Below are 14,017 nucleotides of genomic sequence, written 5' to 3'. Positions count from 1 at the left end.
TCAGAGTTTTGCTCAAGTCCCTCAATTTCAGCCAGAAATTACCTGAAATCACAGAAAAACACACAAACTCATAGTAAAGTCCAGAAATGTGAATTTAACATAAAAACTAATGAAAACATCCCTAAAAGTAGCTTGAACTTATTAAAAACTACCTAAAAACAATGCCAAAAAGCGTATAAATTATCCGCTCATCACAACATCAAACTTAAATTGTTGCTTGGCCCCAAGCAATTGAAAATCAAATAGGATAAAAAGAAGAGAATATACTATAAATTCTAAAATATCAATGAATATTAATTCTAATTAGATGAGCGGGACTTGTAGCTTTTTGCTTCTGAACAGTTTTGGCATCTCACTTTTTTCTTTGAAGTTCAGAATGATTGGCTTCTCTAGGAACTTAGAATTTCGGATGGTGTTATTGGTTCTCCTAGTTAAGTATGTTGATTCTTGAACACAGCTACTTATGAGTCTTGGCCGTGGCCCTAAGCACTTTGTTTTCCAGTATTACCACTGGATACATAAATGGCACATACACATGACTGGGTGAACCTTTTCAGATTGTGACTCAGCTTTGCTAGAGTCCCCAGTTAGAGGTGTCCAGAACTCTTAAGCACACTCTTTTTGCTTTGGATCACGACTTTAACCACTCAGTCTCAAGCTTTTCACTTGGACCTACATGCCACAAGCACATGGTTAGGGACATCTTTGATTTAGCCGCTTAGGCCTGGATTATATTTTCTTGGGCCCTCCTATCCATTGATGCTCAAAGCCTTGGATCCTTTTTACCCTTGCCTTTTAGTTTTAAGGGCTAATGGCTTTTTTTTTGCTTGCTTTTTCTTTTTCTTTCTATTTTTTTTCTTTCACAAGCTTTTACTTTTTCACTGCTTTTTCTTGCTTCAAGAATCAATTTCATGATTTTTCAGATTATCAATAACATTTCTCTTTGTTCATCATTCTTTCAAGAGCCAACAATTTTAACATTCATAAACAACAAGATAAAAAATATGCACTGTTCAATCATTCATTCAGAAAACAAAAAGGTTTGTCACCACATCAATATAATTAAACTAAATTCAAGGATAAATTTGAAACTCATGTACTTCTTGTTCTTTTGAATTGGAAACATTTTTCTTTTAAGAGAGGTGAAGGATTTATGGAATTTATTTATAGCCTTAAGACATAGTTACTAAACACTAATGATCATGAAGTAGAGACACAAATATAGATGACATAATAAGCATAAAAACCAAAAAATAGAAAAAAATAAGAACAAGGAATGAGTCCACCTTAGTGGTGTCTTCTTCTTGAAGGACCAATGATGTCCTTAAGCTCTTCTATGTCCCTTCCTTGCCTTTGCTGCTCCTCCTTCGTTGCTTTTTGATCTTCTCTTAATTTCATCTTCAGAGTCCTTTCAGGTTCAGGGTCAGCTTCAACAAGAATGCCTTTTTTCCTTGTTCCTGCTCATATAGGGAAGAAGAGAACAAGAAAAGAAAGAGGAATCCTCTATGTCATAGTAAAGAGGTTCCTTATTGTTAGTAGAAGAAGAAAGGGAATAAAGAAAGGAGAATTCAAGCAGAAGGGTAAGGATAGAGGCAGTGATTGGAGATGAAGAGAGGTGAAGAGAAGTGTTAGTAAATAAATAAATAAATAGAAGAAGAGAAGAGAGAGAGAATTCAAAAATAATTTTGAAAAAGTAGTTAATGATTTTCAAAAATTAAAGATAAGATATAATTAAAATTAAAATTTAAAATAATTAAAAAGAATTTTTGAAAAAGAGATGAGATATTTTCGAAAATTAAAGAGGGAAAAGTAGTTAGGTGGTTTTGAAAAAGATAAGAAACAAACAAAAAGTCAAATAGTTAGTTGGAAAAGATATTAAAATCAAATTTGAAAAGATAAGAAGATAAGAAGTTAGAAAAGATATTTTAAAATCAAAAAAATTTTTTTTTTTGAAAAAGATAAAATTTTGAAAAAGATATGATAAAAAGATAAGATAAGAAGATATGATAAAAAGATATGATAAAAAGACAAGATTCTTAAGAAAAAGATATTTTGAAAAAGATTTAAATTTTTAAAATTAAAATTGATTACTTGACTAATAAGAAACTAAAAGATAGGATTCTAGAATTTAAAGATTGAACCTTTCTTAACAAGAAAGTAACAAACTTCAAATATTTGAATCAATCACATTAATTGTTAGTAAAGTTTCAATTTTTTTTTGAAAAAAAAGATAAGAAAAAGATTTTGAGAATAAATTTTTAAAATTTCGAAAATTATTAAAAAAATGAAAAAGATGTGATTTTTAAAAAAGATTTTGAAAAGATAAGATTTTTAAAATTGAAAATTTGACTTGATTTATGAGTAACAACTAATTTTAAAAATTTTTTGACTAAGTCAACTTAAATTTTCGAAAATTTGGAGAAAATCAAGGAAAATATATTTTTTTGATTTTTTGAATTTTTAATGATGAGAGAGAAAAACACAATTATGACCCAAAACATGAAAATTTTGGATCAAAACACATGATGCATGCAAGAACACTATGAATGTTAAGATGAACACCAAGAACACTTTGAAGATCATGATGAACATCAAGAACATATTTTTAAAAAATTTTTTATGCAAAGAAAACATGCAAGACACCAAACTTAGAAATTTTTAATGCTTGAAAAATATGAATGCAAAGATGCACATGAAAAACAACAAAAGACACAAAACAAGAACAACTTGAAGATCATTAAAAACACCATGAATGCATGAATTTTTCGAAAAAATGCAAGAACAATATGAATATGCAATTGCACCAAACTTAAAAATTGACTCAAGACTCAAACAAGAAACACAAAATATTTTTTGTTTTTATGATTTTATGATTTTTTTGGTATTTTCTTTATTTATTTTCAAAAAAAAGGAAAAAAAATTTTTGAAAAATTTTTGAAAACAAAACAAAAAGAAAATTACCTAATCTGAGCAACAAGATAAACCGTTAGTTGTCAACACTCGAACAATCCCCGACTTTCTTTTTCTACTTTCCTACTTCTTCCTTCCAGTTCTTTCATTCCTTCCTATGGCAAGCTGTATGTAGGGCATCACTGTTGTCAATGGCTACATCCCATCCTCTCAGTGAAAAAGGTCCAAATGCTCTGTCACAGCACGGCTAATCATCTGTCAGTTCTCAATCAGGTTGGAATAGAATCCCTTGATTCTTTTGCGTCTGTCACTAACGCCCAGCCTTCAGGAGTTTGAAGCTCGTCACAGTCATTCAATCCCAGAATCCTACTCGAAATACCACAGACAAGGTTTAGACTTTCCGGATTCTCATGAATGCCGCCATCAATCACTACAAAAAAAGAGTTTAAAATGGCATTGACATTACGACAGTTTTAAAGAACCGCCGTAATACCCGGTTATAATGGCATCTTTGGTTGCTGCCATAATTAACTTTGTGTTTTTTGGCGGTTCTGGTGATTATGGCGGTTTTGAACCGCCGTTTTCACACATATATAAAACAAAAGAATTGCAACCCTAGCCTCATTAAACGAAACATAGTAACGGCGCTCTCGATCTCGCTTCTCTCTCCTTCGGCTCCTCCATGCTCCGACAGCGCCGTTCTTCCCTCTCAACTTCTCCTCTCTCCACCAGTTACGATTTCTCTAGGTACTTCTCCCTCTCCGCCAGTTTTGAACGAACGCAGGGAAGAAGAAGAAGAGAGTGACTCTTTCGTGCATCACGGAGAAGAACCGTAATTGAAGCATTTTCATCTCAGGTAGCCTCTTTTACAAGTCTTCCAATCTCTTCATCTTTGTTTCGTTATGTGTTTGTGCGTTGAAGTTTGAACCGCCGCTGTCCTTCCCAATTCTCGGTCTACTTGAATTTAGGGTTTTCCAGCCATAGTTTGTACTTTTTGGACCATGATACACTCGAATCTACATCTCTTGCATTGTTGTTTGAGTAATAATGTTGCCACTTGAGCTTCAAGATTTATGTAATTAAAGAGAATCGAAGGTTTTTTTTAGCATCGCACAAATCGGTTGCTAAATGTGTAGGTAATGTTATATGCAAAGTCCTCCTTGAAGCGATTGTGATGATAAATGTTTCAGACTTTCTGCATTGATAGGTCTTCGTTGGGTGCTATGTTATTATTTCCGTAATTTGAACAATTTGTCATTGACAATCTTTTCCTAGCATTTATGTAACCGGATCATTCCCTTGTTTTTCATGGTTAAATTTTGTTTCTCTGAAGAGCATGGTAGTGTTCTCCATAATTCGGACAAGTTCTCATTGACAATCGTTGATGCTGCTGATTTTCTGATGATTTCAACTTACATAGCAAAACTAGAATTTGCTTAGTATTTTTAGGAAATTAATATCAAGAAATGCTGTTGTCTTTTGTTTTTTCTTGTTTGCTGGTTCAATTTTTAAGGCGCAGTTTCTGGATTAAAATAGTTCTCAAAGCACTCCATTTTTAAATGTTCTCAATGACCAGTCAGATTTTTAGTATATTCTATTCCTTATTCACATGTTAGGCCTCCTTTTAATTCACATAGCTTGTTTTTGCTGACCCCTTTTTATATTTTAACTTTCAGTTTCAATTTTACATGTCTTCAGATACCCTATATTGACTATTAAACTCACTTGTCTTACTTGTGTTTGAGACTTTCAGCTGGTTTTTAATCAATCATTCAAATAGGCACCACCAGATTTTGCATTTAACCAAGAAATAAAGAAATAAGAATTAATTGAAAACAGATAGTGTGTCTTTGTGTTTTTATGTAAACCAGTTTTTTGATTATTTAGATAACTAACTAACTTGCTTTAACTAACATGAATTTGTTGGTGATAATTTTTCATGTGAAACAGGTTTTTTGCTGTATCTGATTTTTGTTGCTTTAACTAACCAAAAATTGCTTACCCTGTATCTGATTTTTGCTGCTGTTCTCTAGCAACTGTCGTTAGTTTGCTTCTTCAAGTGTTTGAATTGAATGCTTACTTCAGTGTTGCAACAATCTATTCTTTATTTTTAGTATTTATCTTGCATTTAGCTTGATTTTGGAAATTAAGATAGTAATCTTGTTTCCTTAAGTGCTCTTACAAATACTAGAAATGAGATCTTTTCATGAAAGTTTTTTACCTTGTTGCATTGGTTTGTTTCTCTTTCAGTTTATGTATCATGGTCTATTCCATTACATGAGCTTGTCAAATGTTCTTTATTTTTGTAGTAAGGGAAGTTTTGTCAACATGGATTTTGTGATTTGATCATGTCACTTGATTATTATTCAAGAGCGTACTATCCAATTGTGTTAACTATGTGCTACACAAGTCATATTTTAGGCACCAATCACAATGATAAAGATAGTGCTTTCAGTTATCGTGGCAGTCATTTAATGTGGCACCAAGCACCCACATGGCACATGGATGAATCTCTCTCAGCTGACCTGTGCTACCTAAAGTTAGGCTAAGAATACTGAATTATCTGCGGATTTCAGTGTCAAATACATGAGCTGCATTCATGATGGCTGAATTTATCTTTGTTGCAGTTTTTGAGCTTATTAACTAGTTAAAATTTGACATTGATTATAGTTGTTGCTGTTGCACTAAATTAGTGAAGTATTTGAAATTCGATAGTGAGAAAAGAGTTTAAGTGTACTCCAATGCTTGCTAAGTATAAACGATGAAATGAAAAGGCTTAGAAAGGAAGTTTAAATTTCTTAAGTAAATAAAATCACACGTTGTTATTGCCACTAGCTAATGCACAAAGTTGATGGTCCTCACTGCTGCTTGTGGTTGGTTAATCATATATATATTTTGCTCTGATAAGTAATCTTGGTAATTAATTTTAATTTGTAGTCTTTTATTTTCAACTATACCTTCCTTTCTTTAATTTTTTTTAACTAACTATATCTCTTTTTGGCTTCGGTGTATAAGATAACTCCAAGTCAGTATCAGATATTTGCTAGACTTGGTTCTGGAAGTTTTAGTGTTTTCTTTGTGTGTCTTGTTCATTAATCATTAAGTTTTAGTGTTTTCTTTGTGTTTTCTAGATTTGTTTCCTGCTTTAAATTTGACCCCCCTCTAAATCTTACGCTTAATTTAGCAGTGACTATATGTACCTCCTCACAATCCTTTATCATTCGATGCTTTGTGTATTTGTTTGATGTTAATTCTGTCATTCTTAAATTAGGTCTTATATTTGTTTCTCCTTTGTTCTAGCTGATTGGATTTGTTATTGATCAGGGCCTAGCTGCCTTAATTGGATTTGTGTTCTTGTGGTTTAATTGGCAACCTATAAAGTGAAAGATTCTTAATAAGGTAATAGCTTCGTGTTCTTTCTTATCAAGTTACTAACCATTTTAATTTGTTATTGCCTTAATTAGCATTAGCTGGTTCCCTTTTTCCAGTACAAAATATTTAGTTCAGAAACCGTGACCAATTTAATGGAGTCTTCATGGATTAGTTGCATAAGGTTTACTAGTCCAATCCCTTTTGTTAACCGATATTACATCAATCTTATTTTCTTAGAAATATTAATTATGTTAGTAGCTAGATTGGCATGTCGTACATAATTTGGTGGCCTGGTGGGGGAAGAGATTTGGGAGGGAAAATAACTAAATCAAATTGAACATATATTTAGAGGCTTAAATACATTAGTAGATATTTGTTATCTATTTCTTCATCTCACCAAATACAACATTAATGTAATAATGTTGTTCCCTTCAAGTCTTCAACTAAGCCATAGCAATGAATGATACCTTTCTAGAATTAAAAGTACATGAATGTAGGGAGGGAAAAAAATTAGAAAGAAAGAAAAGAAAAGAAGCAAATTTTCATATATTTTTGTGTAAACACACAGCATCATTTCCAATTTTTAGTAGCTTGTTTTCATTAATTTCCTTCTTAATTACCTTTAACTGTTCCATTACTTGAGGCAGGGGCATTGACTTTATACATAGCTTAATAATTAAGAACATCTCAGATTGTACATAGAAATTCTATGAATACAGATTCATGTCTTAGATAATGTACATATTTCTATCTATATTTAGATCAAAATCATCTTCATCAGCAGTCAAGTTATCATTATTAGCTGCCTCAGAGGAAAAATTCGCATTCGAAAAGATCAATGAAAGTTCCTGGATAGTTTAATAAAGTTTATTTTCATACTAAGTTATATAAGTTACTTTACAGTTTGCACATCTCTCTTTATATTATTAATTTTATCATCATGGACAATATGGTCACTTTGTTTTTAATTTGATCACTTCTGATTAATTTTAAAATATATGTCAGTTAGGCCAATATGTTATATACATGAACATACTTGCGTGAACCACCTAGCTAGCTTCCTTGGAATTTCGTGTACATTAATTAGTTATATATTTAATTTAATTTATTAGGTATATTTATTTATTATACTAAATTATTAGGTATATTTATTTATTATACTAAATAAAAAGTTAGGACTCTATATATAATGAATTATATTTTATAAATGTTGTATTAATTAATTTTTATTGTTCAAATCCGTTAATAATATAATTTGATATTAATCGTAAATTAGTGTGAGTTTCCTTTTCCTAATTCCCAGAAAACAAAGGATTTATTGTGTAAAAGTGCAGTTTTCTTTTTTGATTGAATAAATTTATATTAATAGTTTCAGATTCAATTTTATATCTTTTTTTATTGTACTCATAATTATATTTTTGTTGTAGGGATTGGATCAAGAGAGTGAGATTCCATCACCAAGAGAGTTAGGAAATAGGTCTTCTGGAGCGAGCAACAAAGAAGCATGATCTTGTATGATAAAGATTTTATGTATTAAGTATTATAGATATATGTTAAGACAAATTATTGAAAAATGTTATCTTTGATACTTTGTTTTTGGATTATGATTTTTTATTTTCGGAGATTGTGTATGAATTAAAAATCTTGTTATGATGTTTGATTTAAGGTTATGCTTTTTGGTTATTATGAGATTTTAAAGTTTGAGTTCTAAAAATGTCACTTTAAATATATAGTTTCAATCTCATTTTAAAAAGTATAAAATTGTAATTAGGGAAAAACGATGGCTAAAAATGCCATTTTAAACAAAAATGGTGCCATTATATCCTGGTAAAAACGGCAGTTAAAAAATGCCATTTTAATCGAAAAGGATGCCATTATATCCTAGTAAAAACGACAGTTAAAAAATGCCATTTTAATCGAAAAGGATGCCATTAAACCCTGGTAAAAACGGCGGTTATAAACGCCATTTTAAACGAAAAGGATGCCATTAAATATAGGTAAAAACGGCGGTTATAAACGCCATTTTAAACGAGGAGAATGCCATTAAATCCAGGTAAAAACGGCGGTTATAAACGCCATTTTAAACGAGGAAGATGCCATTAAACCCAGGTAAAAACGGCGGTTACAAACCGCCATTTTAAACAACAAAACCGCCGTTTTATCTGGTTAAAATGGCGGTTAAAAACCGCCATTTTAACCACCGAAAAACCGCCGTATTATCCACTGGTTATTATGGCGGTTTTCAAAAAACCGTCGTAATAACCAGAATGGCGCCCAGAATTCCGGCGTTTCTTGGAAGCGCCATTTTCGGTAATAATGGCGGTTGTAACCGCCGTAATTACCTTAAAAAACCGCCATTTTAACCCTTTTTTTTTGTAGTGAATCTAGCTTATACCACAAAGATTCTGTTTAAGGAATCTAAGAGATACGCGCCCGGCCTAAGGTAGAACGGAAGTGGTTGTCAATCACGCGCGTTCATAGGTGAGAATGATGATGAGTGTCACGTCACGTGCGTTCATAGGTGAGAATGATGATGAGTGTCACGGATCATCACATTCATCATGTTGAAGTGCAACGAATATCTTAGAACAGGAATAAATGGTATTGAATAGGAAATAGTAGTAATTGCATTAAAACTTGAGGTACAGCAGAGCTCCACACCCTTAATCTATGGTGTGTAGAAACTGCACCGTTGAAAATACATAAGTGAAAAGTTCAGGCATGGCCGAATGGCCAGCCCCCAAAATATGATCAATAGTCTCCTAAGATGAAGAATAAAACAAAACTGAGACCAAAGATGTCTAATATAATAGTAAATTATCCTATTTATACTAGACTAGCTACTAGGGTTTACATGAGTAAGTAATTGATGCATAAATCCACTTCTGGGGCCCACTTGGTGTGTGCTTGGGGTGAGTTTGATCTATCCACAAGCTGAGGCTTCTTTTGGAGTTGAACGCCAAGTTGTAACGTGTTTTGGGCGTTCAACTCCGGGTCGTGACGTATTTCTGGTGTTTTACTCCAGACAGCAACATGAAACTGGCGTTGAGCGCCAGTTTACGTCGTCAATTCCCAAATAAAGTATAGACTATTATATATTTCTGGAAAGCTCTGAATGTCTAATTTCCAACGCCGTTAAGAGCGCGCCATTTGGAGTTCTGTAGCTCCAGAAAATTTATTTCGAGTGCAGGGAGGTCAGATTCCAATAGCATCAGCAGTTCTTTGTCAGCCTCCTTATCAAAGTTTTGCTCAGGTCCTTCAATTTCAGCCAGAAATTACCTGAAATCATAGAAAAATACACAAACTCATAGTAAAGTCCAGAAATGTGAATTTAACATAAAAACTAATGAAAACATCCCTAAAAGTAGCTTGAACTTACTAAAAACTACCTAAAAACAATGCCAAAAAGCGTATAAATTATCCGCTCATCAATATTTCATATTTTTGTAGAATCAATTCTTTATTCTTTAAGAATTTGTTCTTTTAAAAAAATTTAAGTGAATCTGACCAATATTTTTTTTATGTTTTATTTGGTAATATGTCTCTTTTCATGTTCCGAATGAAAGTATTTATAATAAGAGGCTGGCAACTCATACCATTGTATACCGAGATCAACCAAACAAAAACTAGAAGGTGCATTTTGTAGGTGTACAGAAGTAACTTGAAATGATAATAATGAGACAGGAACACCTACTAATAGTTTATAATCAAATTGAGGAATTGCTAATGTGACTTACTTTGAAGGTCCAAGTAAAATATATGATTTATTTTTCTTGTATTTAAAATATAGTATTGTGTTTTGTAGATTCAAGTATTTACCAACTAACTAGACATAGACCACGGGTTTAAGTTAAAGTATTACTTGTTGAATTCTTATATTCTGTTGTTTTTTTTTCTTTGAAAAATTTAAAATTTGGATTGTATCTTTCTTAGTAATGTGTGAGTAGTAATTTTTTTTTATTTTTTTGTCTATGTTTACTCTCTCCCTCTTTTAGTTTAAATTTAAATAAAATTTCAATTACTTATATGTTAGCTTTTAAAATAATACATCATTATTGAGAAGTATTTCATTGAGTATACAATTAGATTTTTTCATTTTTAGAATTCCAAATCTTATCTATTTTTCTTTGAAAAATAATTTTTTTTCTTTATTATTCATGCAAACATGCATACATATATAATACACAAATACAACTCATCACATTTACAAGATTAATTATACAAGGAGTATATATATATATAAAGAGAAAATTCGTTTAACAACAGTGACCATTGCTCGTCTTATAAATCTTTTCGCTAATTTAATTTATTTCATTCTTAATCCCATACAATTCTTTACTCATCAAATTTACTAAACCTCAATCTTTATTTCAAAATGATGTGATTATCCATTCATCAAAACAAAATCATCAAAATTATATTTCATTAATCACACCACCACAAGTCAATATGCATATCAAGAGATATAACTCAACTAATCATGGCCTCTAGCTCAAAATCCATTCAAGTTTCAAACCCTCATTCAATTTTATACCTTATCTATAAGGATTTCAACCTAAAAAAACACTTCCATACATATCAATTTTTACCAAACTTACCAGGAGATATAACTTACCAATCATGGCCTTCGGCCCAAAAATACAACATAACACAACAAGGGATATAACTCAAATTAAACATGGCCTCTGGCCTAAACAATCACGGCCTCTATCCCAGAATACACCATAACATAGTAAGGGATATAACTCAAATTAAATATGGCCTCCGACTCAAACTACACCACAACACAACAACGGATATAACTCAAATCAAACATAGCCTCTGACCCAAACAATCATGGCCTTCGGCCTAAAATACACCATAACACCCTAATATAATCTGAACCAACAAGTCACAATCACACGTAATTAGATAGACAATCGAACAATCACACATAGAGAACAATTATGACCAGTAGTACATTAGCAGTTAACAGAATATCAAATAGGAAAACCAAATAATTATGCAGACCCAAACAATTTCAAACAAATACGGTATGATGCATGCTTGTCCTACTGGCCGTGAAGTCACGTGTTGGTTGAAGTGCTAGACCAGACACATCCGATAGCTAACCCAGACATTGTCTTTTTGTCGTGCTTTACCAGGAGGAACGTAAAGAAGAAAATCCTCAACCTTCTACCATCTCACTGGAGGTAGTGGTATATGAGATATAGTGCCAGCCACACTCTCAGGATACAGTGCATGTCACACTTTTGAGATACAGTATCTGCCACACTTTACAATCAGAGAGAATGCTGGGATATAGTGCCCGTCACACTTCACAATCAGAGAGAATGCCCGCTTCAGTCTTGGGATATAGTGTCCATCACATTGTTAGGATATATTTTCCAACACACTTTTCAATCATAATCACAATCAAAATCATAATTCCTTATATTTGCATTCATCACAAGGATAATTATCCTCAAGTCGTGAGTGGGATGAAACTACCATCCTCACCACAGGAAATTGAACTAAAGAGAATCCTCAACCTTTTATCCAATTCTCAGATGCAATAAGAGAGGAAATTCTCAACCTCAAACCCGTCCACAACAACAAGAGAAGGAATCTTTCATCCTCAACTTGTCTATCGCAATAAGAGAAGGAATCCCTGATGCGTGCGCATCATGTTGTACTTTTATATGCTTTTTCATATAAGAAATAAATGCATAATGCTTAATTTTGTAGTATTTTTGTGCTTAAATTGAATGTTGCTTTGATTGCTTGGGTTGATAAAATTTTCAAGAAATAATATAAAAAGAAGCAAAAAGTACAAAACAAGCTCAAATGAAGAAAAAAGGAAGTTTTAGGCACACTTTGGATCCTGGAACATGCTTAAGAACATTAGGCAACACTTTAAGAGCATGGTCCAATGAAGAAAAGCATGGCGTGTAACACGCCAGGGAGAAGGCGTGAAATGCCTTCGATACGGTACTCACGCGTATGCATGCCTCAAGCGTACGCGCAACAAGGGAAATTTGAGCGTTTGCGCGTACACATGACCCACACGTATGCGCAACACAAGGAAAATTGAAGAATCACGCGTACACATGCCTCAAGCGCACGCACAATTAAGGATTTTTGCTTGGTCATGCCTACGCATGCCTCACGTGTATGTCCGACATGGTGAACAGTTGGCGTGCAACACACCACAAATAAACGGGCGTGCAAGGCTAAACAGCTTCGATGGTTTAATGAAGACCCTGCTTGGTGCAAAATGAATAGGCGTGAAATGTGATACTTTAGGCGTGTCACACGCCATACTCCCTCCCCCAGGACTTTGATTAGTTGTGTGGCGTGTAGCACACGAAAGCCTGGCATTGCATGCTAGGCCAAGTTTCCAGAAGGTCACTTCAAAGACCCCATTTTGAGTTCCAAAGACCATAGGAAAAGGGGCGTGTAACGCCACATCTAGGCGTGTCACACGTTAGTCAATTAAGCTAGGCATTTCACACGCCAATCCAGAAAGCGTATCCCTTGCATAAAAAGCATCCCATCTCATATGGAAAGTGTGTCAATTGGCCTAATTTTCATTATTAATTCTTTTTTGCCACTCCAAGCCCATTCAGAATGTAGTTTGGGACAACTAAAGCCTTGAAGAAAAGATACAAAGCTGAAAATTGAATGCGAAAAATTAGATTTGATTTGATTTGATTTTATTTTGTTTTTTAATTTAAATTTGAATTTTATAATTAGGTTTATTTTCCCTTCATATATAAGGATCCTAAATCCACCATCCGTGGATGAAACTTTTTGCCATTTTCATACCCTATTTTGAATTCTCAAGAATGAGTCACTAACCTCCTTGGTTAAGTTAGGAGCTTTGTTCATTTTTTATGGATTATTAATCTAAGTATTTTATTTTATATGAGGTTTATGCTTTGATTTAATTCATGATTGAGTTTTTGTTCTTTATCCCTAAAGATTTAGAATTGTTGAAAAATATTCTAACTCCGTTTTGGATTCTAAATATTGTTTTTGGAAAAACTTAATATTTGAATTAGTTGAAAATTCTTTCACACTACTTTTTTATTACACTAGGAATAGGTTCAAAAAGTGTGCGCCATTTTTGAGTTTCAATAGTTGGGACTAGCTTGAATACGTGACATATAATTCAACCTTTGGACTACTTTTGACTCTTACTTAAAGTTGAATCAGAATTGTGCTTCACCTCATTTTCTTAAGTAATTGACTAAGGAATTAGCTGTTAATTAAGTTAAAGAGAAATTAAATTACCAAGGGATTGGAATTTGGTTATTTATAATTCGTCGTGATTAATCTTTGCATACCTCATATAAATAAACACAAGGATTGTTTTCCTAAGGAGTGAACATCTGTGAAAATCTAATCACCTTTATTATCTTACTTTCTCAACCAAGTTTGTTTGCTTTTGTTTGATTTTTTGTTTTCATGCTATTTTATTATTGAAACACGTATTCTTGATTGTCTGATTAGAATAGTTAATTGACCATAGTTTGCTTGATCTATTAATTCTCGTGAGATTGACCCTCACTCACCTGAGGTATTACTTGATACGACCCGGTACACTTGCCGGTGTTTTGTGGTTTGTAGAATCCGTATCAACCCATCTTCCTCAACTTGTCTATTCGCTCCGGGATGTAGTGCCGACCACACTCTTGGGATATAGTGCCTGCCACACTTTTTGATCATAGTTTTCACCCTATGCCTCATATAA

Source organism: Arachis duranensis, chromosome 10 (genome assembly GCF_000817695.3).
Source record: "Arachis duranensis cultivar V14167 chromosome 10, aradu.V14167.gnm2.J7QH, whole genome shotgun sequence".
Classification (NCBI taxonomy): domain Eukaryota; kingdom Viridiplantae; phylum Streptophyta; class Magnoliopsida; order Fabales; family Fabaceae; genus Arachis; species Arachis duranensis.
The sequence above is the reverse complement of the archived record's forward strand: the minus strand, read 5'-3'. Positions refer to the sequence as shown.